The 25,403-nt window shown below is 40.6% G+C and overlaps 1 long non-coding RNA gene across 1 annotated transcript in view; it reads left to right on the top strand.

Moving 5' to 3' along the window:
* Window positions 1-22,978, top strand: part of LOC126939919 (uncharacterized) — a 96,639-nt gene extending 73,661 nt beyond the window's left edge. The window contains exons 2-3 of the long non-coding RNA XR_007720493.1: window positions 18,858-18,937; window positions 22,850-22,978. This is a non-coding gene — a long non-coding RNA (uncharacterized LOC126939919). The remainder of the gene's footprint in view (window positions 1-18,857; window positions 18,938-22,849) is intronic.
* Window positions 22,979-25,403: the final 2,425 nt, after the last annotated feature.

The following is a 25,403-nucleotide window of genomic DNA, read 5'->3' on the forward strand; positions in this document are numbered from 1 at the left end:
GCACATGTTTACCTATGTATCAAACCTGCACATCCTGCACATGTACCCCAGAAGTTAAAATAAAAATTTTTAAAAAGTACATTCACTACTTCACTCTGATATTCACTCAACAAGTACTTCCTGAGGGTCTTTAATGTCAAACTTCTGCATTAAGCCCTAAGAAGAAAGTAGAATGGTGAAAGATAAGCTCCCCACTTCTAAGAGCTTATAATTAGGCCGGTAGGAGATATTATAAGTAGGTCTTTCTTATATTGTTATTGTATAGAATAAATAGGGAGTCTGCTGTTTATGGGGAAATTTATGTTTGAAATGCCAACGCACATGTCAAATTCAAACAGATATCACTCTTTTCTAGGCACTCATAGATGAAAAATGTATGAAAATTTAAAATAAGAGAGAAGAAAGTTTGACACTAAAGTGAATGATGTTTTAAGCATTTCTCTGTGATAAGATCTCCAATTGATGAGGAATGTGTAGATGCACAGGAAGGGTATGGCCATGGAATGTATTTCATTAGGGCGACAAACCCTCCTGTGTGGCTTAGATTCAAGGCAGCTTTAGTAGAACTTGAAGGTGACAGACATACCTCCAGGAAAGAGTGGGGCTTAAGAAGAGTGGAAATAGGGAGAGAGGTAGTCCACACTGTGGAGGGAATGGAGGACAGGAAAAGATTCTCCTAATGTGAATGGAGGAGCAAAGCTGTGGGGTAAGGAAAGAGAAGGATAAAAGGAAGGAATAAATGTAGCGTGTGAGTGCTAGCTAGACTGAGGGCTTTTGTTTTAAATCAAAACAGACTTTTGTATAGGTCAAATCTGTTCATGATACAAAAATCGAAAGGTCCAATAAACATATTGTGCAAATTCAGTCCCCTCCTGGCCTTCGCTCCTAGCCATCCAGTCCCCTACCCCACAGGCACCAGTGGTGCTTCTGGTTATCCTTCCAGGGATAGTATGTGTGTTTATTCAAGCACTAGAACAGTGGTTCCCAACCAAGGGTGATTTTACCCTCCAGGGAACACTTGGAAATGTCTGGAGACATTTTTGATGGTGATAATGGAGAGGGTGGTGGTCTGTGGGTGGGGTGCTAACATCTGGTGGACAGAAGCTAAGGATGTTGCTAAACATCTTATAATGCACAAAACACATACAATCTAGTTAGAAAGGTTATAGAGAGGAAGGAGATAGATTACTGCTGCCCATACTATTAGGCACTTTGACATTTTTAATTTAAAATGTAACGTGGATACTTTTTATTTAATTCAACACACACAGAATGGCTTGTATGGATGTAAAATACCGAAACACAGACAACTGTCTTTGTAAAGCTCCATAATATTCTATGATATGTCTATGCCATAAATTTCTTCCCCCCATTGTTGGACATTAGGTTTTTTTTTTTCTCACAGTCTTCTGCATTATTCTGCACAGCATTACAGACAATGCTTTTACATTTACCTTTCTGTAAATCTGGAAGTATATTTGTTAAGATTAATTCCTTGAAGTAGAATTGTGGGGTCAAGGAGGGTGTATGTTTGAATTCTGATAGATATTTAGACTAATATTAAATTTGCCATGATCAAGTTTTTTTTTTTTTTTAAGATATTACACCTGCTGTTTTTTGTTTTAGATGTCTAGATATGTGTTCTGGTACTGTGGGTAACAGAAGCAGATAGCACAATGCAGTGCTTTCTCAACTTGCACAATCTTAGGAAATACTTTGGGGGCTTGTTAAAAATATAAATTCTCTGCCCCTCTGCCTACACCAGGCAAATCGGAATCTTCAGAAGAGGGGTCTGGGAAGCAACGCGAACAAAGCCAGGCAAATTTGGGCAACTGTCAGCATGACAAGGCAATGTCTCAGATTTTGACGTGGGGCTCAGGGTAGATGTAATTCACAGTCATGGGAAAGTGACAGGAAATCCTTATAGCACAGATACTTGGGAGGGTTAATGAGCTGTGTTAGTTTCATCCTTGGAAGTATTTCACAAGAGCCCAGCTTCTTCCTGTTGGGAAAGGTTAGGCAAGATCTGCACAGAGGCAGGTGGCCAGGTATGGAGGGTAGGTAGAGGGTTGGGAGGTGGCAGTAGATTAACAGACCTCTGTTTCGTTTCTCATTCATGTACTGCATGACCCTCTACCTATGTTTTATATCAAAAGTGTTCCTCTTTAAAGGTTAGACAATATCTGTATAAGGCAGGTGGCCAGGTATGGAGGGTAGGTAGAGGGTTGGGAGGTAGGGGCAGATTAACAAACTTATGACCCTCTACCTATGTTTTACATCAAAAGTGCTCCTCTTCATAGTAATTACGCCAGCTAATGACTATAGAGAACTTTCTGTGCCTGGCCGTCTGCTCTGTTGTTTACATACATTACCTTTACTTCTTATATGGTGTGATGTAGTAGGTCACTTCTTATTTCTTCATTTTGGATACGGAAACTGAGGGTCCCCAGGATTAAGTGATATGCCCAAGTTAACCCATTCTATCAGGAGTATAGCCAAGGACTGGAATTCAGATCTGTTAGATTCCAAGACTGTGATCTTTGCAAATTCACTGCATATACTTTAAAAAAGGGAGGAGGAAAATCCACAGAACAAACAAGCCAATATGGAGAGTCTATTTACACATTTTTACCTTGAAACTAAGGAAACATTATTTTAGCACAGAAAGTAAAATTTGCATTTAGCGTAAAGATAAAAATAGGAGCTATAGAGATGCCATATTGTCAGCTGGCCACTTCCAGACCTCCAGAAATCTCGCTTCACTTTCCTCTTAGCGTTTATTTGGTTAAAAACTTTGAGGAATACTGTACTCTATTCAGTCACTGACATTCACCTCTCAGTTTGTACACTTAACACAAGACATGCCATGAAAAACATTTGTACCTTCAAAACAGCGTGGTATCAAAACACGTAAAGCAAACACTGTTAGAATATGCAAGAACAATTTGGGCAGAAAACACACTTGCAAACCCAAACAAGCACAAAACCACAAAAACAGCAAATGGAGTAACTTCTGTTGAAAAGTGCTCCTTCTTGAATATCTTTTTCCTTTTTTTCTCAGGTAAAAATGGTGCTACCCTTGGAAATCCAAGAGCAGCTTCAAGAGTCAACTACACCAGCAGTCCCTAAAGCTGGAGAATTTATGCCCACGGAAGTCTGTAGCGTTTTGCAAACTGTGAGGCTGAGGAATAGACCTAGTTCCTGCAGCAGATCAAAATTGTAGCCCATTTCCTTTCCATGAAAAGAACTTCTACGGAGACAGTAGGTTTCCTATTGGGTTGTTGTCAGATGAATTGACCTTATCTCTTTTCAACCCTTACTCTCGGAAAGACGCAGAAATGCAGCAACTATTGCAGGGATTCCGTGAGACCAAGGAGCTGTCTCTGTAGCAGGGTGATGTTGCCTTTAGTAATAATTATAATGATAAAAATATTATCTGATATTTATGGAATAATGCCAAGCACTAGAACTGTGGTTCTCAACCAGGGGCGATTTGACCTTTCCAGGGGACACTTGGAAATGTCTGGAGACATTTTTGATGGTGATGATGAAGAAGATGGCAGTCTGTGGGTGGGGTGCTAACATCTGGTGGATAGAAACTAAGGATGTTGCTAAACATCCTGTAATGCACAAGACAGTGTCCCTAACCTCCAACAAAGAATTTTCCCACACAAAATGAAAAGAGTGTTATGGTTGAACAACCTTTCAGTAGACTGAGGCTTGTACACATATTTAGCCTTCAAAATAACCCTATAAGACACACAGTTATTGCCCCCACTTTACAGATGAGAATATTTAAGCTTGAAAGAACTAGCTCCAATTGTTTTGACCTTTGAATGCTCTCAGGTTTCTTTCTTAAGATCTGTTTGGGGGGTTGGGCATGGTGGCTCATGCCTGTAATCCCAGCACTTTGGGAGGCCGAGGCAGGTGGATCATGAGGTCAGGAGATCGAGACCATCCTGGCTAACACGGTGAAACCCCGTCTCTACTAAAAATACAAAAAATTAGCCAGGCATGGTGGCGGGCGCCTGTAATCCCAGCTACTCGGGAGGCTGAGGCGCGAGAATGGCGTGAACCTGGGAGGAGGAGCTTAGATTGCACCACCGCACTCCAGTCTGGGCAACAGAGCGAGACTCCCTCACAAAAAAAAAAAAAAAAAAAAAAAAGAAGACTATTTGGGTCTATGGTCATTGCAGAACATTTAGGTATGTTCAGTGACTGGGAATTGGTTCCCTCAAATGTCAGCATGGAAGTTATTCAGCTCAAGCTGACCTAATCCCTCTCCCATTCTGCTGACTAACAGCTGGTGGCTGGAGCTGCGGGGAGAAGATATTATATAATGTCTACAGAAGTAATGAAAAGTTGATTTAACTGCTAAGATAAGCAACCAGCAAAACAGAGAGAATTTACACTGATTAAAAAATATGTTTGCTGAGCATAGTATCTAGACTGCCCCCCATGCCCTCTGTTGTTTATTCCTGACCTCTGATAGTGCTGTGGCATGTGCTGTTGAGAAATCAGAGGTCTCAATGCCATGAGAATCAGACAAGAGGCAATCTCTACGCTGTAACCATATACAGAATTAGGTCATTGAATTCCAAGAGTGTTGGGTCCTTTGGAAGACAACCTCTGTTATTCTTTTTTTTTTTTTTTCCCTTTTTGATAAATGCCTAGCTCCTTGTCAAAATATTTATGACTACAGACAGGAAAATCAGACTTTTTCTTTTGAACCATTTCTCTGCATCTGGGTTGGATGTTGACTACTTCTTCTCTTTCCTCTGCTCTTTTTCTATCCTTTTCCCTAATTTTTTCAACCTTTTTCACAGTTGTTTCTATTTCCTTCTTCTCCCCTGTCCTTATAATACCTTCCCCTGTGCACCGGGCAATCAGTATGGTTGGGTCAATAAGGGCAAAGACCTCTTTAGTATGGTGGGGAGCCACCAACTTTGAAGTCTTTTGTAAATGAATAACCCCCCCTCTGAAAGTTTTCGAAACCTAAGCTGGGTACAACAGGGTACAAATATAAATAATTTCTCCCCTCACAATTTTCAAAAACTTTCTATCCTAACCAGCTCTCTGCCTTGTCCTACTGCTCATGCACATTTAAATGTTATTATCACTTTGACTGACTGATTTCAGTGAAATTCAAAATACATGTTAATTTAACAAACATTGATTAATCATGTATTATGGGCCAGGTTGTATATTATGGGCTGTGAGAGGTAGCAGGATGAATATGTTGTAACCTCTGCCCTGTAGGAACTTAACATTTTGGTGGAGAAAATGAGTAAATAGACATCCAGTTGTTACTACAGGTTGAGGTATTCATTATCAATTGCTGTGAAACAAATCACCCCAAAAACTTTGTGGCTTAAGATAACACACATTTATCATCTCACAGTTTCTGTAAGTCAGGAATCCAGATATGGTTTTACTTAGTCTTCTCATTTCAAGATTTCTCATAAGCCTTCAATCAAAGTGTTAGTGTAATATCTGTGGTCTTATCTGAAACCTCAACTAGAGAGAGGTTCACCCATATGGTTGTTGGCAGGATTCAGTTATTTGACCATTGTTGGAAGGAAGGTCTCATTTTCTCACCAGCCACTGACTGGAGGCCACCCTTATTTCCTTGCCACATGAGCCTCTCCAGCACTGCAGCTTGCTTCTTCAAAGCATACAAGCTGAGAAGGCAATTGAGAGAGGCTGAGAACAAAACAAAAGTTACAGCTTTGTCTGAACTAATTTTGGAAGTGACAGCTCATCACTTGTGTGTATTCAATTGATTAGAAGAAAACCACTAAGTCCAGCTCACATTCAAGAAGAGAGGATTACATCAGGGCTTGAATATCGGGAGAGGAGATCATTAGGAGCTGTCTCAGAACTGCCTACCTATAAGGTTTAAGAGAATATTAAAGAGAGGCTCAAAGAAGCTGTGATTAGCCAGGCACAATGGCTCACGCCTGTAATCCCAGCACTTTGGGAGGCCTAGGCAGGCAGATCATGAGGTCAAGAGATCGAGACCATCCTGGCCAACATGGTGAAATCCTGTCTCTACTAAAAATACAAAAATTAGCTGGGTGTGGTGGTGTGTGCCAGTAGTCCCAGCAACTCAGGAGGCTGAGGCAGGAAAATCTCTTGAACCCAGGAGGTGGAAGTTGCAGTGAGCCAAGATCGCGCCATTCCACTCTAGCCTGGCAACAGAGTGAGACTCCATCTAAATAAATAAATAAATAAATAGAAGTTGTGATTGTGTGAAAGCAGGGAGTGGTAAAGAAATCTTATTTTTAAAAGGAGATATGTTTTACTCTACTGATACTAGACTGCTCTAGAAGGTTTGCATCTACCCAGTGGTTTATGGAATAATCCCAGACCTCCAGAATTTGTGAGTGGAGTGTTGGTGGCTAACTACTTAAGGTATTATGTCTCTAGTCATGATGAAACATGAAGCTGCAACAGTGTCCCCAAAGCCACATTTATGGTTGTTCTTTTCAAGCTCTGTCTCAAGGAATTTTTTGTAATCAAAAGGTCATTCAGTTGTTTATAGTTGTTATTACAGTTGACCCTGAAACAATGCAGGGACTAGGGGCCCCAACACCCCATGCAGTCAAAAGTTGGCATATAACTTTTGACCCCCCCAAAACTTAATAGGCTACTGTTGACTGGAATTCTTATTGGTAACAGAAACAGTTGATTATACAAGTTTTGTACGTTATATGTATTATACACTATATTCTTACAATAGACTTGAGAAAGAAATGTTATTAAGAAAATAATAAAGAACAGAAAATATATTTATTTTTCATTAAGTGGAAGCAGAACATCATAAAGGTCTTCATCCTTATCGTCTTCACAATGAGTAGGCTGAGGAGGAAGAGGAACAGGAGGGTTTGGTTTTGCTGTCTTAGGAATGGCAGAAGCAGAAGAAAATCCAAGTATAAGTGAACCTCCACAGGTCACACCTATGTTGTTCAAGTGTCAATTGTATATTTATATGCATTTTTTGTATCAGTTAATGCTAGATAATGAAACTCAAAGATGAATTACCTTTGAGGGATTAGATAATAAAGTTCAAAAATGAGTAAGATTTACCTTTGAGGGCTTTTCCTCCATCAAGACCAGGAGTTGAACTATGTCCTTTGGGTTAAATCTGTCCCCATCTCGTCTGTTTTTGAATAGCTAATGAGATTTTTAAAAAGATAGTTTTTACATTTTTTAACGTTTGAAAAACAAAAAAATTTTATGACATGAAAATGATATGAAATTTAAATTGCAGTGCATATAAAGTGTTGGAATGGAGCCATGCCCATTTGTTTCCATATTGTCTTCTGTAGACTGAATGTCTGTGTCCTCCCAGAATTCTTATGTTCAAATCTATTCCCCAATGTGATGGTATTTGGAGGTAGGGCCTTCGGGAGGTGATTAGGTGATATTGTTTTGCTGTGTCTCCACCCAAATCTCATCTTGAATTCCCATGTGTTGTGGGAGGGACCTGGTGGGGGGTAATTGAATCATGGGGGTAGGTCTCTCCCGTGCTGTTCTCGTGATAGTGAGTAAGTCTCATGAGATCTGATGGTTTTAAAAATGGGAGTTTCCCTGCACAAGCTCTCCCTCTTTACTTGCTGCCATCCGTGTAAGATGTAACTTGCTTCTCCTTGCCTTCTGCCATGATTGTGAGGCTTCCCCAGCAACATGAAACTGTAAGTTCTTTAAACCTCTTTCTTTTATGAATTGCCCAGTCTCAGGTATGTCTTTATCAGCATCATGAAAACGTATTGTATTAGGCCAGGAGGGTGGAGTCCTCATGCATGGGATTAGTACCCTTATAAAAATAGATCCCAGAGGGCTCCCTTTTCCCTTCTGCCAAGTGAGGACAGAGAGAAGACACCACCTACAAACCAGGATGTAGGCTTTAGCCAGATGCAGAATCCACTGGAGCCTTGACCTTAGACTCCTCAGCTTCCAGAACTGTGAGAAATAAATGTCTGTTGTGTACAAGCCACTCAGGCCATGGTATTCTTTAACAGCAGCCCAAACAGACTAAGACATCATCTATGGTTGCTTTTGCAAAAGCAGCAGACTTGAGTAGTTGCCACAGAGACCATATGACCTACAAAGCCCCCAAATTTTTACTATCTGGCACTGTTAAGAGAACATTTGCCCCCCTTTGGTCTAGAGGAAGACGGACATGCAAACAAATGATTACTGCACTGTGGTAAGTGGTATACTGGCCTTACAGACAAAAGACATCAAGGAGCACAGAGCAGGAGTCTGTAATCTTTGTGGCGGTCTCCTTGAGGATAAGTAGGAGTTTTCCCAAAATGGGAGGAGTAAAGAGAGCACAATCAATCTCAAGAGTTTGACCCATTTATGCCGAGTGTTCCATTATTGGAATGCTAAGCATGTGGGAGTTATTTATATCCTACTACTCAAGATCATCACCAAGATCTGATTGCAAAAATTGCAACCTCAGGCATAAATGGGACAAGTTGGTAATCGCATACTTCTTAGAGAGTGAGGTACTCCCTGAAATCGCTGGCAAAACCCTGTGTTTATGTACATATGTGTGCTTTTCCCACCTTAGGGATAGAGTTTATCTCTTTCAACAGGTTTTCAACAACTTAAGAACCACTACTGTGGTCGGACATGGCAGCCCATGCAAAGTCACAAAGGTGTAATATAGAGAACAGCACACTCATGGGGTCAACAGTGAGATCAGCAAGAACATAGAACAGATTTCTATGGAGGAGAGTGGGAAATGAGGCTAAAAAGATGTCACCGAACATCACAGGGAGCACCCAGGATGGGGGTGGGGCAGAGGTCTGAGACTGATTCAATACAGTATAAAGGTCTAATTAGTACAAGGAGAGTGAACAACATCAAGTTAAACAGATGTGGACTTTGCTCTCAGGTGGCTGCTCCATCAAATGCAGTTGGTGGACAGGCAAGAAGAACCCAGCTAGCCTGCAGAGAGGCTGTGGGTTGGTAGTTCATTGTGTTAAGAATAGAAGGGCTGACCAGATGGTCAACTATTTTTTTTTTTCTCTTTGCTGTTTAAAAAGTAATCCAAATATTTGTACTTATTTATGGGATACATACGATATTTTGTTACATGCATAGACTATGTAACGGTCACAGAGTATTTGAAGTGTCCACAACTGTTAGTATTTATCATTTCTGTGTGTGGAACATCTCAGGTCCTCTCTTCTAAGTATTTTGAAATACACGATACCTTGTTAACTATAGCAAATAACCAGCTCTTTAATCAATCCTTGGTCAAATCTCCATTTCATATACCCCTCCGAGCCAAAACAACATTGACTAAATCTGCCTCTGGCCCTGTGAAAGGCCAGCCAAACAGCAAGAGGCCAGTACAAAACATAGCTTCCGCCTCTTAGAGCTGAGACTTCACTTTTGAGTGTACTGTGGGGCACACAGAACAACATCGAACTCCCAGGTGATGGGAGGGAGAGTTCCTAGGACTCGGGAAACGGAGCCTATGGATGTGAGGTGTGTGAGGAGGTGGGGTGGGGAGGTAATGGTTTTCACTGGATTCCTTTTTATATTTTATTTAGATTAAGTTCTGCTCAGCAGGGTGATTTCTTAATTAGAGCTGCCCAGCCAAGCAGACCTCCAGCTCAGACCCCTGTGCTGCCTTCTAAGGTTTCATGAGGGACCTTGTCCTGCCTTATTTCCTGAGTTCTAATATTTGAATAGTATGCAGTGGATTTCAATGGGAGGAAAAGACATGTAATTTAATCATCTTTATTAGATTTTGCCTGTGGATGGGGAGAGGAGGAGGAAGCAGGAGGGACATGGGTCCTTTCTTAATTTTCTTTTTCTTTTTCTCTACCTTTCTTCCAGTGGTCAAAGGAGGAGGAGGATCAATGGCCTTTTTGCCTCCCCTCCGCTCTTTTTTTTTTTTTTTTTTAAACAAAGAAGCAAAGTGAGAACATTAAGCCCTAAAGAGAACTGTGTTCATTGCAGGACTTTTTGAGGTCTGGTTAAGCCATTTATATAAAGAAATTACACAGTTCCTCTTTGGTAAACTCAATCCTGAGAGCGAGTGTGACAGGCCTACAGCTTTTCGTTCTCTTCCTCACTCCAGAAGTTGCGGACTGCGCTCAGCAAGACCTCACAACGTGGAGGAAAACTAAAGAGATAAACGGTCCATGGTGTATCCCCTTGCCCCACCATAAATTGACATCATTTTATGCACAATCCAGGGAGAAGAGAAAGAAGACCAGAAGCTCGCAAACCATCTGAGAGAAGGAAGGGAGCTTTGTCGTGTTGCCGTCTGAGGCAAGTGTATTTGGGATGGGACAGGCAAGCTGAATAGGAATGAACAAGAGCACTTGGTCAACAAATATACAAATCTATTAAGGTTTTTTTCAAGAAAGAGAGACAAAATTCAGCATGGCTCACCAAAAAGAAAAAGAAAAAAATGTGTCCAGAATTCTCCCAATTGTCCTGCTAAACACACACACACACACACACACACACACACACACACACACACCAGCCTATAATGCCCCCCCACCTCATGCCCCTATTCTGTTGATCTTTCCTCACTTAAAAATTATCGGAAAAGAATTTATTCATTTGGGAGGATTCCAGGCACTACATTTATGGTGAGTTCAGATGAAATGGGATCCAGACTTTTCAAACCGTACTGTTTTACAGATAAAACACAAAGGCAGAACTTCATTATCTGGAGACACTGCCCTTTCTTTTTTCTCCTGCCTTTTGTTTCTGAGCAATTTTAAGCTTGTTTGGAAAGTATCATAACAGGGGCAGAGCGTTTTTTACCACATCTACTTCAGGAGGGTTTTTAATACAGAATAATAAAATTATTGCTAAACAGATGGAAGAGTTTTACTAAAGCTAGAAAAGACACTTTTACTAATACACCCTATAGGCTGATCTCAATTCTTTCATTGTTAAGAATGCTTGGTCTAAGAGAGTTGTATTTATGTGCCAAATGGCTTTATTAAATCATTATATTAACACAGAAAAAGTCCTATTACAATGACTGTCTCTGTATGATCAAAACTTGTCCATGATCCTGCTGATAGCCTATTTATTCTGAAATTTAAAAAGGTAACATTCCAGGACAGCCCAATGTTTGGCCAAGTTTTACAAAATGCATTCTAATATGGCTGGAAGGGTTACTATGTCCTAGCCAGGAAAGGCCTAAGTTTTATCAGGGCAGTAGTCCCCAGACAAAAAGAAAACGTGAAAAAGAGACCTCTCTCATCCACTCATAGAAATTAATCCCTGGCAACTTGTAATGATTTCACCTGTAGAAATACAATGGGTCTGTGATTTCTACTTTGATTAATAATAACAATAATAAAACAAAAACAAAAACCCAGGGTAATCTCAGTGCTTTGGGAGGCTGAGGCAGAAGAAACACTTGAGGCCACAAGTTTGAGGCCAGTCTGGGCAACATAGCAAGACCCTGGCAAATTAAAAACTTAGCTAGGCATGGTGGCTTGTGCCTGTAATTTCAGCTGCTCAGGAGGCTGATGTGGGAGGATTGCCTGAGCTCGAGAGTTTGAGGCTACAGTGAGCTATGATCATGCCACTGCACTCCAGCCTGGGTGACAGAGCAAGACCCTGACCCCTCCCTCCCCTGCCCCCACACCGACCACAAAGAATCCCAAGTGACAAATTTAAAGGCAAATTAATTGCACTGGTGAATCCAGGACTATGGCATGTGAAAAGAGTTTAAAAAGCCAGGAGAAGCAAAGTGTGTTGTATACTGGATTTTGAAACCGAATTAAACAGAGAAACACACACAATTTTTGAATGTAAAATTAATACATGTTGATTATAGAGAAAAAAAAAAAACACTCCTAAGCCTACCACTGAGAAAGCATATTTGTTTTGGCCACTCAAGATTGATTTCTGCCTTCATGTGGAAGTAAGTTTAAAGGCTTTGTGTTAGGGCATAGTCTAGCAACATGGGGTCCCATGGGCATCAGGAAAACTTACAAAGGGAAGAGATGGAACTGGGAGGGTTCAACCTACAAGTTCCATCTCTCCATGTTTTAGAGAACTGGGGCACTAGGTCAGCCAGGTAAGGCCAGGTCAGAGGAGGGTCCCGATGAAGCTTGAGATGCAGAGGGATGGTGCATGAGTGGAGACCTTGGGTAGCACCAACCTGTGGTGGCAGAGGTGGGGCGGATGTGGCTGATGTCAGGGAGAGAATGGGGAGCATGCACAGGGCTCAGTCCTATAGATATATTGAAAATCCTTTAGCCTTTCAAAGATTATTAACCCAAATCACCTTTCTTTTTTACTCCAGATGCCTCAGTCTCTGATATAATTGCTAAGTATCTGCCGTGTTAAAAATAAACATTTGAGAATCGAGGGTGATTTTTCTCTTTTCTTTTGAATTGTAATTGCGATGTACTCATGGCCTGCCATGACGTGAGGTCTGGCTTAGATTAGCCCCTGGCTGAGAGACCCGTGCTAATTTAGTGCCTGCAATTATGCCTGCCTCTAATTGTGTTCTGCTCTTTGTAGGACGTGCCCTTTGAGTTTCTCTGCAATAGCAGCAATGGTTATGCTGGGTCATCTATACTTTCTTGCCCCAGGCCCCTTGTGACACACATTGGTGAGACAACTGGCCAGGATTAGGGGTATGATCTGTGACCCTGAAACAGAGTGAAATTGATTGGCAATGAGGGATGAGGGGGGTGATCCTATGAAAATTGTAAGCACCGTAAGTATTCTAATATTTGACCCCCCACTGCCATGGATGTGCACCTGCCTCCCAGCCGTAAAGATGCTTCCGATAAAAGAATCAAAAACAAAAACATGCAGAAAAACAAACTTTTTTGTATTAGTGCATTTGTCTGAGGTGTCATCCAGCTGTAGCTTCAGAGTAGGAATGTACCTGTCAACTGAGAATTGAGAAGGATCAGCCTTTGCTTTCTGTCTGCAGAGGCTGGCAAAGGGGTAACAAGCTGCATAGTTCAGTGCTGGCAAAATAAACCACTATGTAGTTACAAATAAGAGTGGGTGGGTGAGTCGAAAGATGGGTGGATGGGTGAGTGGGTGGGTCCCCTTCCTGATGTATAAAAACAGAACTCCTCGGTTTGGGGTTCATGTTACAATTGGACTCCAGGAAAACAGACTATACATTCAAAATAATTCTAAACCAGCTTTAAAATATAAATTAAAAAGTATTTTCCCTCTAGCACATTTGAATATTATTTACTAAGAGAAAGAAGAACAGGCTACATGCCATCTTCGATAGCTCCCGCATGCTCCTAGATTCACAAATGATACCAGGGAAGCCCCTGCTTGCCTCTATGCCTTTGAAGAGGCGGGGGTTGTAGTGGGAAGTCTGAAAGCTCACCATCACGGAGCTCCAACTTCTTCTTCCTGAGATGGGGCACTTGGCTGTGAAGCCACAGGAGGCTGGAGGGGTAGAGGCTGGGGGCAGGAAGAGGAGGAAGTGAGGAAGGGGGCGATGCCCGGGAGGGCTCTGGGAGAGTAACCAATTCCTTCACTGGGGGCAGGCGGGAGTCTCCAGGGTCATTATGGGGCAACCTGTGAAGGGAGGGGAGGAAAGAGATTTCCGGAAGTCTCCCGCTCTCCCCCCTGCCTGCTTCCCTCCTTCCCCTAGCGGTTGATTGCGAGGAGCAGCGGAAGGAAGGATGTATCAAACCGAAAGAAGAAAGAACCCCTGCCAGTCGCCCCCATGACATCCGACTCTGAACGGCAGCGATCTCGAGGCTGCGGCGTGTCGCAGATTAACAGCAGCGAGGGCAGGAGGCAAATCAGATGCTGCAAGAGCTGACTGTTTTCTTTAGCCCTGAGAGCCGACTGTAGGCACAGGTTGCATATCAAAGGCAACAGGAATCAGTCTGTGGCAATATTACATCAGGTCCTGTACTGGTGGTGGTGTTGGTTGGGGGGGTGGGCGGTGGGGTCCAAGTCCTAAAAGATGTCAGTCAAACACCAGCTGAGCTTCTAGACCTCCTTCTGTGGCCCTTCTTCTGAGCAAGTATGCAAATAATACAGTCAGGCTCTATCTCCTGCAATTAGCACAAGGGAGGGCTGAGTAACTAACTGGGAAGACTTAGCCTTCTCCCTGTGGCTAGCTTGTAAGGCTTTGAAGTGTAACTTTTGTTTTGGTTTGCTTGCTTTCTCCCTGCGTAGAAATTTTCCCTAAGGGAAAGGTGGGTCTAAAGTACCTTTAAAATGAGTTTTCACTCCCTGAACAAGGCTTGTAAAAGCTTGAGAGAAAATGCCAGGAGAAAGCATGGAAACTTTTTGGTGATAAACTATGGGCACATGATCAGCGGACAGCCGCTAACCCCAGTAGCTGCATGCTTTCTGCCATCTTCATCTACCTGAGCAAAACTTCGGGAACATGTTTATGCTGAATCTCCAGAGACAGCAAGAGAAGCCCAGCTTGGGGGAAATGACTGGACCTTGATTACTTAGGATAAAAAGAGATCAATTTATGGTAGGACTATCTATCTATTTATGTCTGCACATTCATCAGGTTTGCCTAGGAAAGGAGTCTGAGAAAATGTGTTGGAATTGGGCATTTCTGATGTCTATCCTATTCCCTGCCTTGTTTGGTAACACTTTCTCCAGTCCCCAGATCTCATTTTAGGAAATGAGACTTGTTAGCAGGCGTCCTAGAGCCTCCATATTTTTCTGAGTCTTTCTGTGTCTGCCAGCTCCACTGACGTTGTTACTATTGCTGGTTTTCCTTTTCCTTCTATTTTCTGTGAAAATGCTTAGGAGTTTTTGAGAACTGGTGGCCACCAGAGAGGTTAAACATTATAAACAATATAAAGCAAAGGAATCTTAGTGTGCTTTCTTTGGGGTGTGTCATTGCTGTACAGCTTCTCTTTTATCCCAAAAAACCCTAATCATCTTCTGGGGTGGGAGGGGTTGGAGGTGAAGGGATGGCTAGTTGAGGTGGGGGCAATTTGTGCTACATGTGTCTCTGACAGTCTTTTAACTTTTCATTTGTCTATGCAAATTTCTTGTAAAAGAGCTGTGTCCAGAACTGGTTCCTTCCAGTGGGTTATTGGTCTTGCTGACTTCAAGCATGAAGCCGTGGACCCTCGCAGTGAGTGTTACAGTTCTTAAAGATGGTGTGTCCGGAGTTTGTTCCTTCCAACCTTCAGATGTGTCCGGAGTTTCTTCCTTCTGGTGGGTTCGTGATCTCGCTGACTTAAAAAGTGAAGCCACAGATCATCCCAGTGAGTGTTACAGCTCATAAACGTAATGCGGACCTAAAGAGTAAGCAGCAGCAGCAGCAAAATTTATTGTGAAGAGGGAAAGCACAATCCTTCCACAGCACGGAAGGAGAACCACATAGGTTGCGGTTGCTGGCTTGGGTGGCCAGCTTTTATTCCCTTATTTGGCCACGCCCACATCCTGCTGATTGGTCCATTTTACAGAGTGCTGATTGGTCCATTTTACAGAGTGCTGCTTGTTCCATTTTGCAGAGTGCTGACTGGTCTGTTTTTACAGAGTGCTGATTGGTGCTTTTACAAACCTTTGTTAGACACAGAGCGCTGATTGGTGTGTTTTTACAGAGTGCTGATTGGTGTATTTACAAACCTTTAGCTAGACACAGAGTATTAATTGGTGTGTTTACAATCCTTTAGCTAGACAGAAAAGTTCTCCAAGTCCCCACCCCACCCAGAAGCCCAGCTGGCTTCACCTCTCAAAGTTATGACATTTTTATTCATTCACTCGTTCACTTAGCCATTCAACAAACATATACCCAGCACATGCCTTGAGTAGGACAAGGCTGAACGCTGTTTTTAAAAGGTATGTTTCTGTAAAGATGCACTCTTCCTTGACCACCAGACCCTGCCAAACCTTTGAGAGAGTGCCTCTGAGAGAGAACGAGCAAGGGGAACTGTCCCATTGGAAGGGAACCCTTGTGTCCTCACCCCTCCTGAGATAGAGGTGATTATGGGCGTCTTCTAAAGCACTAAGAACTGTAAGGTCTCCTTAAGGGGGTGAGGGATATAACTTTTGAAAATAACAGTAAAAACAGTTTATGTGGGGATAGTTTATGAGAGTTCGTAGAACACTTTCACGTGCGTTACTAGAATGAGCGTTGGGTTGAAGATTAGGCAGACGTGCTTCCAATAATACTTTTGAAGCACTTAACACATGGTGTATTTCACCAAGAAGTTAATTGTTCACAGTTGTAGTATCTGTGAACACGTGTCCCAAATGATCAGATTAGCTAACGTGACCAAAGAGGAGAGGCTTGAAATCTCTTTCACTTGGTTCCATCTCCTTATTTTGTCACTCACCTAGTGTGTGTGGTCATCCATTCACAAAACACACAGAGATGAAAAACTAACTTAAAAAATCAGGGCCGGGCACGGTGGCTCACACCTGTAAACCCAGCACTTTGGGAGGCCGAGGCAGGTGGATCATGAGGTCAGGAAATAGAGACCATCGTGGCTAACACGGTAAAACCCCGTCTCTACTAAAAATACAAAAAATTAGCCAGGCGTGGTGGCACGTGCCTGTAGTCCCAGCTACTCAGGAGACTGAGGCAGAAGAATCGCTTGAACATGGGAGGTGGAGGTTGCAGTGAGCCAAGATCGCGTCACTGCACTACAGCCTGGGTGACAGAGCAAGTCTCTGTCTCAAAAAAAAAAAAAAAAATATATATATATATATATATGTGTGTGTGTGTGTGTGTGTGTGTGTGTGTATGGTGATGATTTTAGGGGATCAAGTCTGATTTCAGGATTTTGGGTTGCTTCTGTTCCTCTGGGTGTTTTCTTGGACCCAGAGTCAACATTTAAAACAAAACAAAACAAAAACACCTACTGGTTCTCAAGTTTTGACCCTTGTGTCATTTATCAAAAGAAGTCATGGGATCCACAATTATAGGACCCAGGACTGAGTTAATCTTTGAGGGATAAATTGTGGCACATTCTGTTTTTGAGGGCTGTTCCAAATCTAAATATCTTTGTCAGTGATTTATGATCTTCTGTGATTGTTTATTTAGTTCCCTCGGTCTAAAAAAAAAAAAAGAAAAGAAAAGAAAAAAAGTCAGCCTTTAGCGTCAGCCTTCAGTGAACAGCGGCTGGACATCTCAACAGCCTCAGCCCAGCCTTGGGCTTCTGCTGAGATGCAAGCATAATGACCGGGAATGTGATCTGTCCCCAGCCAGATGGTCAATAGCTGGAAATACTACTCCCTCCACGGTAACTACAATCTAGGGGAGGTTGAGAGGGAGGATCAGCAAACCTGGTTGATCTAAATGGATTTCCACTCCATGTTCAAGCATTTTGGGTTTGAGAAAACCCCCAATACTTCGAGCCCCGGGCATTTTTTCCATTAATATTTTAAACTGATGTTCATGTCAAGGGAAATTTAATACGTAGGTTTCTGATTCATTTACACTTAACTCATCAAAATATTGTTCTGTAAGAGATGATTGGTGTCCAAGAAATCTTAAGAGCCTTTTTATAAGCTTTTAAACTTCTTTTAAACATTAAGAAACAGAAGTTGCAGTCTCCCCAATGTAAACAGGAGTGAATCCCTGGTGGGGGGGAAGGAAGGTGGGAGGGTGGAGAGGGTGGATATAAGGCGCCAAGACACACTGACCTCAGTCCTTGAGGGACAAGAAAGTGGAGCCCAGGACTTTCCAGTCCCCACCTAGCGATCAACGTCTCACCCACAGTCAGGGGAGCAAACTGCTGGTTCTACTTTTTTGAATTCTGAAGGCAAAGGCCAGCTTTTTTTAGGGGTCCTGCTGTTGGCAGAGAAAGCTCCCAAGAGTTCTGCTGCAGAGAAGAAGGATATAGACTCCAAAATTTTACTTCCAGGCAAGGCCTCCCCCCACCCTCTTTTTCCCCTTCAAAGAAAGTGCTCATAATGTATCCTTTCATTTATAATTTTATGAAGGTCTCAATTGAACATGTAAAGAAAGTGGAAAAATTCTAAGTTGCCATGGATGTTTGGCATTTTTCCTACTATACTAAAATCTACTTTCTGCCCCAAGCAAAATGGTTTCAGAGATTCCAATAAAAGGGGGTGGAAGACAGTGAGGGTGGAGGTCTGGAATCAGAGTCTTCATGAAATATATTTGTATTTTAATTATTTGAATATGATCGACTTCTGTTTCACCCTATTTCACTTGGCTTCCTATGGTAAAATACAGCTCCTTTGCATTTCATAAAGCTTGTAACCTGTGTAAATGAACACTCACGTGTTTTATCTTGTTTTACTCATGCTTCTACAAAATGATAAATGTAGCAGAATTCAGCATCTCTTGTTTAGGTTTGTTTATTTGTTATATTGTTTTTATTTTTCCTCTTGTGTTTTCTTAAAAGAGGGAAAGCTTGAGAATAAATCAGCAATGATAAAAATTTTGTTCTGTTTTTGGAGTTTTTAAAAATTCTCATAATTTCAAGTAAATGCAGAAAGCATTCATATTCAGAAAAGAAGCCAAGGAAAAATGTTAGACACCACTTTAGATTTGACCAAGATAACATTTACAAAGTGGTGGCTTTTTTCTTGGTCTAAGTTTTAATCTATTGGTATTAGCAGTATCTGTTTTTCTCCTGCCTTGCTTTACACAGATTCATGATTTCCTAAAAATTGATGTTTTACTCAAATTGAGGTAGGTTCTTTTCTACTGTCTTACATGACTTTGGGTGCATAGACCAAGATTATTTATACGCTGTAGAAGTCGATGGTATTAAATCCGCTCGAGAAGTAAGAGAAGTCAGAGGCTAAGTTATGAAAAACCTTTGTCAAAAGACTGTAGGGTGAATGTGGTTTTTGCATCCAATGCTTTACCTGTGGTTCTAATATAGTTTTTGTGTGTTTGTCTTCTGCAGGAACATTTTCAGTAGAGCCTCTTAAGACACATGTTTTGGAATGCAGTCAAATGCATGCTGCTGTATGACCAGCCTATTCGGTAAGGAATGCCCAAAAATTCTGTCTTGTCAGATTTAGATGTGGAGATTTTCTTGAGGAAATTGCTTATAGAAATTCTTCCATGAGTTCTGATAGGAACATGAAAAACATCCTTCTGAAAAACAGGATAGACATCTGAGTACTTTGAAACACTCATCTACTACTATTGTTGAAGTGTTTCTTTTTTTGAGTAAAATTTTAAATAGTATTACTGTTACCCTAATTATACTATTGTTTATTTCACGGTTAAATTCTCTGCATCTTTTTTTTTTCTTTTGAGAAAAAGCTAATATGACATATATCTTCATAACTGCTATTGCCTTTTTAAAAATCTCTTTTTAAATGGTGAATTTTACAACATCCCTGAAAGCTTAGGTTTGAGGTGTTGGCCTCTTACTATCATGAGGTATCAGTGCTGATCTCTAATGTTGCTTTTGTGCTATTTGAATTATCAGTTTGCAAAGGAAATTCTTGTCCATGGAAGATAGGACTACACATATTTTCAGCAAGGTTTTAAATTTTTTTCTCTGTTGAGTTAAAGTTTTGTAAAAAGAAAAATCAACTGATGTTAATTGTGCTGACACCTATTAAATAATTATTTGGTTGGTTTTGTGATCATTCCATGTGACTGTCACAATTGCCCCAATTCATAGTTGAGAAAACTGTGGCTTTAAAAACTCATGTGATGCAGCTATTGATTAGGTAAACCAGTACGGCTCCTTGCAGTGCTGGGTAACTGGAGCATGTTGGCTGGACAATCTCTTTGTGATGATGTTTGTGTTAGCCCAGCATTAGAATGGGGACTTAATTGACAAACAGAACTGTTTACATTTTCTTTGGCATAATATTTTTTAAGTTCAGAAGAATAATTTTTATACCCAAAGCCACATTTGCTTATATCCGTTGTACAGGTATATTTTTAGTTATTATTTGTTCATTGATTCACTCACTTAATGAATGCTGACTCTTAGCTGAATAAGGCTGGAAATAGGCAAGGCGCCTGGCTTTGAGTGTATGATCAAATAGGGGAAGTAATACAGAAATAATTAGAAAATCATGTAAGAAGGTCTAATACAAGTATTTTACAAAACAACCAGCTTTATCGTATGACTTTCAACTTGAACATGATTTCCTATTTAGGATACCATTTTACCAAGAATGCAGGAAGTTAAGCCTTCATAATATTTACAAACACTCCAGAGTTAACTTTTTTCTGCCTTGTAAATATCACCTCAGGTATTTGGTTTTGCCATAAAACATCGGATAAGCCCAATTTGAAATGTGATTCCTAATTCTGGAAAAAAGCAAATGCTACTAAAAGATAAGCTTCATTTTCAGTTCCTTTATGGCTGTTAGTCACCAGAAGAAGGGAAAGTCAATTTCCAATTTATTTCCAATGTTAAAACCTTCATTTTGAACATTGTTTTTCATTCTAGTTATAGCTACATCCAACCTCTTTGCAATGGTTGGAGACCCTTCCCTAAATTGCCCTCTTCTTTATGGACTGTTAAACTAGCAGAAAGCACTAATTAAATGATCATTAGCTTGAGGATGATTGATTACACTTAGATTTACATGTTGCCTTTTATGTTCAAAGAACTGCTTAAGCATCAACTAATTAATCTGCAAGTGAAGAATACTTCCAGCATTACTCTATAATTAGACAATCTCAGGAGGAAACAAGAGGATTTCAAAGGGGAGTCAGATGGTTTTGCACACGGCTACCTCATTTATTTTTTCATTGCTCAGGTAAAATGGCCAGACCTGAATCCAGTTGCCAACTCATTATTCTTATTTACAAATAAATTCACTTTAAAAAGGCTAAAGTTGTATAACAGACGATGAGCTGGAAATAAAAACAAATGAATAATCAAAAGTAATGCCTTTCATCTCAGCTGTTTGGGTTATTTCTAACACTTTATTCCCCATACAGAGTGAAATTAAGCAAGTCTGTTTCATGACATGTGGTAGACTGTCCTTTCTCTCTTTTCTTTCCCATCATACTCTTATTTGCAAGTTATTGCTGTATATGTGTGTGTGTGTAGGTAGATAGAGAATTAATACTTATTTTGGGCTTTGGTTTCCTAAGCAGTAAGTATTTGAGATAGGACAGATCGAAAATATATATGATGGGGCTGACAAACAGAATTTTATAAATATTTTTGGGAAACAAATGTTTGTGACCATAAGAATGATTGATTGATAGAATGTTGGGAATCTATTTGGTGTAATGATGCATATATTGAAGTAGAATATATCTTTATAAATTCATCCCAAAATTATATTTAAAACCATAATGACTTTTGCACCAACCCAATATGCAAAACAAGGATCTTGAATAGTAATAAAAGACAGTCGTTTTACTCAGGCATCTCATCTGTATATATGGGTCAGTAGGACAGCTCTGACCTATACATACAAATTAGGTAGGATATTAAAATGATACTAAAATGTCAAGCTTCTGTTGGTCAGATGGTTATTTATCAAACTTTCCTTGAAGCATAAGAAGTCTTCTAAGCTTTACAAAATAGAGGGATGTAGCAGTAAGCAAATTCAGTTCAAGTTTCTGTTTTAGGTTGGTTTCAGATGAGCTTGTGTCGAATGCTAAATTTTCCCTAATTCAGCAACTAGCTTGTATATGAACATTAAGTGTTTGTGGGGGAAACTTCACCATTTATTTTTTTGAAACTTATAGCTATGCATTGATTTGCATTAACTTCTCTCCCCCACTTCACTTAATCACAGTAAATTAAAGTGATGATCTGTTTTTAGGTTAGAATTTGCTAAGTGAGTGTCTTTGGGAGCAGTCACTTAATTTTCTCACTAGGAGTATGCAGTTTCTAACCTGTCAAGGACAGCCTAGATTTACCATGCCACACAGGCATTCTGATACGAAATTCAAAAAGTTGGGATTGTTAGGAGAGCTAGAAAGCACAGATTGCACTCAGTTGGACAAAGATAAACAGAAAGCATGTTTTTTTATGAAATCGGAGATTAAATGAGTTGATGGAATCAAGCCTAGACAGCCACATAAGCCAGAGTGGAAAATTATAGACTAAAATGCATCTGATATGAAGAGAATGACTCTCTCCAAAAACCCTCACTTTTTATTTGATTCAAGGAGTCTTTATAAGCTAAGATTTTAAAAAGAAAAATAAAAGCCTCCAAACAGCATGGCTTTCATCCAGCGCTTTTGTGATTTACAAGTGACCAGATTTAAAACTTTAATCATCTCACACCTAGGGATTTTTTGGGTTTGTTTTAATTTGTAAGGCATGTTCACAGACAAAATGACTCACAAAAAACAAAATCAGCCTAAACCTCCAATTGGCCCTATTCCTCTGTCAAACCAAGACAGTCAATTTTGCCCTGGGATTTCAGAGTGTCCCCAAGTGGCCCTTATATTGATGCAATGTTCATCTTGCAGCTATAATCCCTGGTTTCTTTTTGAAGTGTACTTAAGCTCTTGCTTAAGTAAATCCATTCATGGACAATTATTTAAGAGACTGGAAAATCCTTTTTCCACGTGAAACCTTTCTTCCTGAGCTTCCTTATAACTTGAGATGATAACTTCTTTGGTCGACTCCATGCCATGGATCCCACTCTGTGAACCTGTTTTATAGAGGCAGTATAACAGGTGATGTGAAGCCTTGATATACATTTTGAAGGTATGTGGAAGCCAAGAAAGTGCCCTTTGAGAAGCCCTGGTCACTTCTGAAATTGTAATTCATAGAAAGTCACTGGAGCTAAGACTTATTTTTAGGGGGAAATAGAAAAAGAAAGTAATAGAACTATGAAGATCAGGTCTTGATCCTTTCAGAGTTGCTAATGCTAATGTCATTGTTCTTATTTTTCTTTCAAAGATGGAATGACACTAGTTAGAAAAATAAAAGTCTGTTATTTAACATTTCAGATTATGCCTCCAAATCCTATGGAAGTGTAACAACCATAGAGCAGACAAACACCAACAGCATCAACAACAGAGAATCTCAGTCCAGGAGGATATGAAACCCTTTGTAATAAAGAAAGCAACAGCCATGAACATTTGTGTACACGTGTCTTTATGGTAGAATGATTTCTATTCATTTGAGTACATACCCAGCAATGGGATTGCTGGGTCGAATGGTTCTGTTTTTAGCTCTTTGAGGAATAATTACACTGCTTTCCACAATGGTTGAACTAACTTACACTCCCACCAACAATGTATAAGTGTTCCCTTCTCTCTGCAACCTTGCCAGCATCTATTTTTTTCTTTTTTAAACTTTTTTTATAGTAACCATTTTGACTTGTGTGAGATGGTATCTCATTACGGTTTTGATTCACATTTCTCTCATGATCAGTGATGCTGAGCATTTTTTTCATATGCTTGTTGGCTGCATGTACACCTTCTTTTGAAAAATGTCTGTTCATTTCATTTGCAAAGTTTCATTTCATTTACTTTGCCCACTGCAGCACTATTCACAATAGCAAAGATATGGAATCAACCTAAATCTCCATCAATGACAGATTGGACAAGAAAAATGTGGTACATATACACCACGGAATGCTATACAAGCATAAAAAAGAACAAGATCGTGTCTTTTGTGGGAACATGGATGGAACTAGGGGCCATTATCCTTGGTACACTAACATAGGAACAAAAAACCAAATACTGCATGTTCTTACTTATAAGTGGGAGAAAAATGATGAGAACTCATGAACACAAAGAAGGGGACAACAGACACAGGGTCTATTCGAGGGTGGAAGACGGGAGGAGGGAGAAGAGCAGAAAAATAACTATTGAGTACTAGGCTTCGTACCTGAGTGATGAAATGATCTGTACATCAGACTTCTGTGACACAAGTTTACCTATTTAACAAACCTGTGTATGTACCCTTGAACCTAAAAGTTTAAAACAAGATAAAGCAACAGCTAACTTCATCCATTCACTGATGTGCTACAACTTTCTCCCATAGGAAGATGCTCTCCATAACTGGTATCTTATAGTGATTTAAAAGCACAGGTTGAAAAGTCCCTACTGGCCTCGCCACCCTTGGTACTCCTCTGACTTCAGTTCTTTCATTTGCAAAGTGGAATTGAGCACCTTCCTCGTGGAGGGTGACCAGCAGTCCCAGCTTGCCCAGGATACTCAGTTATAGCCAGTGATATGGTTTGGCTGTGTCTCCACCCAAATATCACCTTAAATTGTAATAATCTCCATGTGTCAAGGGTGGGCCAGGTGGAGATGATTGAATCATGGGGGTGGTTTTCCCCATACTGTTCTTGTGGTAGTAAGTCTCATGAGATCTGATGGCTTTATAAATCAGATTTTCCCAGCACAATCTCTCTTGCCTGCCACCACGTAAGATGTGACTTTGCTCCTGTTTTGCCTTCCACCATGATTGTGAGACCTCTCCAGCCACGTGGAACTGTGAGTCCATTATACCTCTTTTTCTTTATAAATTACCCAGTCTTGGGTATTTATTAGTAGCATGAGAACACACAAACACAGCCAAGTTCCAGGGAACCCATCAGTGCTGAGCAAACTGATACATTTTATCACCCTCTATGAGAAACAAATGCGAAAATGTGTGCAATATATATAACAGTGCCTGGCGCATAAGAAAAGCCCAACTTATGTTAGCTGTTATTAAATGGAGGGGGTCAAACTTGGTCTTCTTTCCCCCAGCTCCCCAACATATGCATTTCATAAAATAAGAAGGAAATGCAACTTTCCACGACCAGATGTCAGATTGGGTCACAATCTTCCTGATGACCTTGAGGGACTTGGAGCAGTGTGTCATCCATCCAGGGTAGAGTGTGGAGTGTAAACAGGATGGGAATTGAACAGTCACATAAACAAGGGCATTTTGTTTTTCTCATGTTCTCTGTGCTATGCTGATGTGGATTTCATCTCAGCCCAATTCTTCCTATGGATACTTTCAGTCCTAAGCTTCTGGGGTACCACATTTTCAACTTTATAAGGTTGGTGCAAAAGTAATCGTAGTTGCCATTAAAAGTAATAGTGGCCAGGCGTGGTGACTCATGCCTGTAATCCCAGCACTCTGAGAGACTGAGGTGGATGGATCACAAGGTCAGGAGCTCAAGATCATCCTGGCTATCATGGTGAAATCCAGTCTCTACTAAAAATACAAAAAATGAGCCGGGTGTGGTGGCAGGCACCTGTAGTCCCAGCTACTTGGGAGGCTGAGGCAGGAGATTCACTTGAACCCAGGAGGCGGAGCTTGTCGTGAGCCGAGATCACGCCACTGCATTCCAGCCTGGGTGACAGAGTGATACTCTGTCTCAAAAAAAAAAAAAAAAAAAAAAAAAGTAATGGCAAAAACCACAATTACTTTTGTACCAACCCAATACCTTTCTTCATCATCAAAATAGCCAACACATATTCGACTCTTTCTATGTCACAGGTGATCTTTAATCACTTTTAGATTTTTACATATATTAACTCATTAAACCTAACAGCAACC

Source organism: Macaca thibetana, chromosome 16, assembly GCF_024542745.1.
Source record: "Macaca thibetana thibetana isolate TM-01 chromosome 16, ASM2454274v1, whole genome shotgun sequence".
Classification (NCBI taxonomy): domain Eukaryota; kingdom Metazoa; phylum Chordata; class Mammalia; order Primates; family Cercopithecidae; genus Macaca; species Macaca thibetana.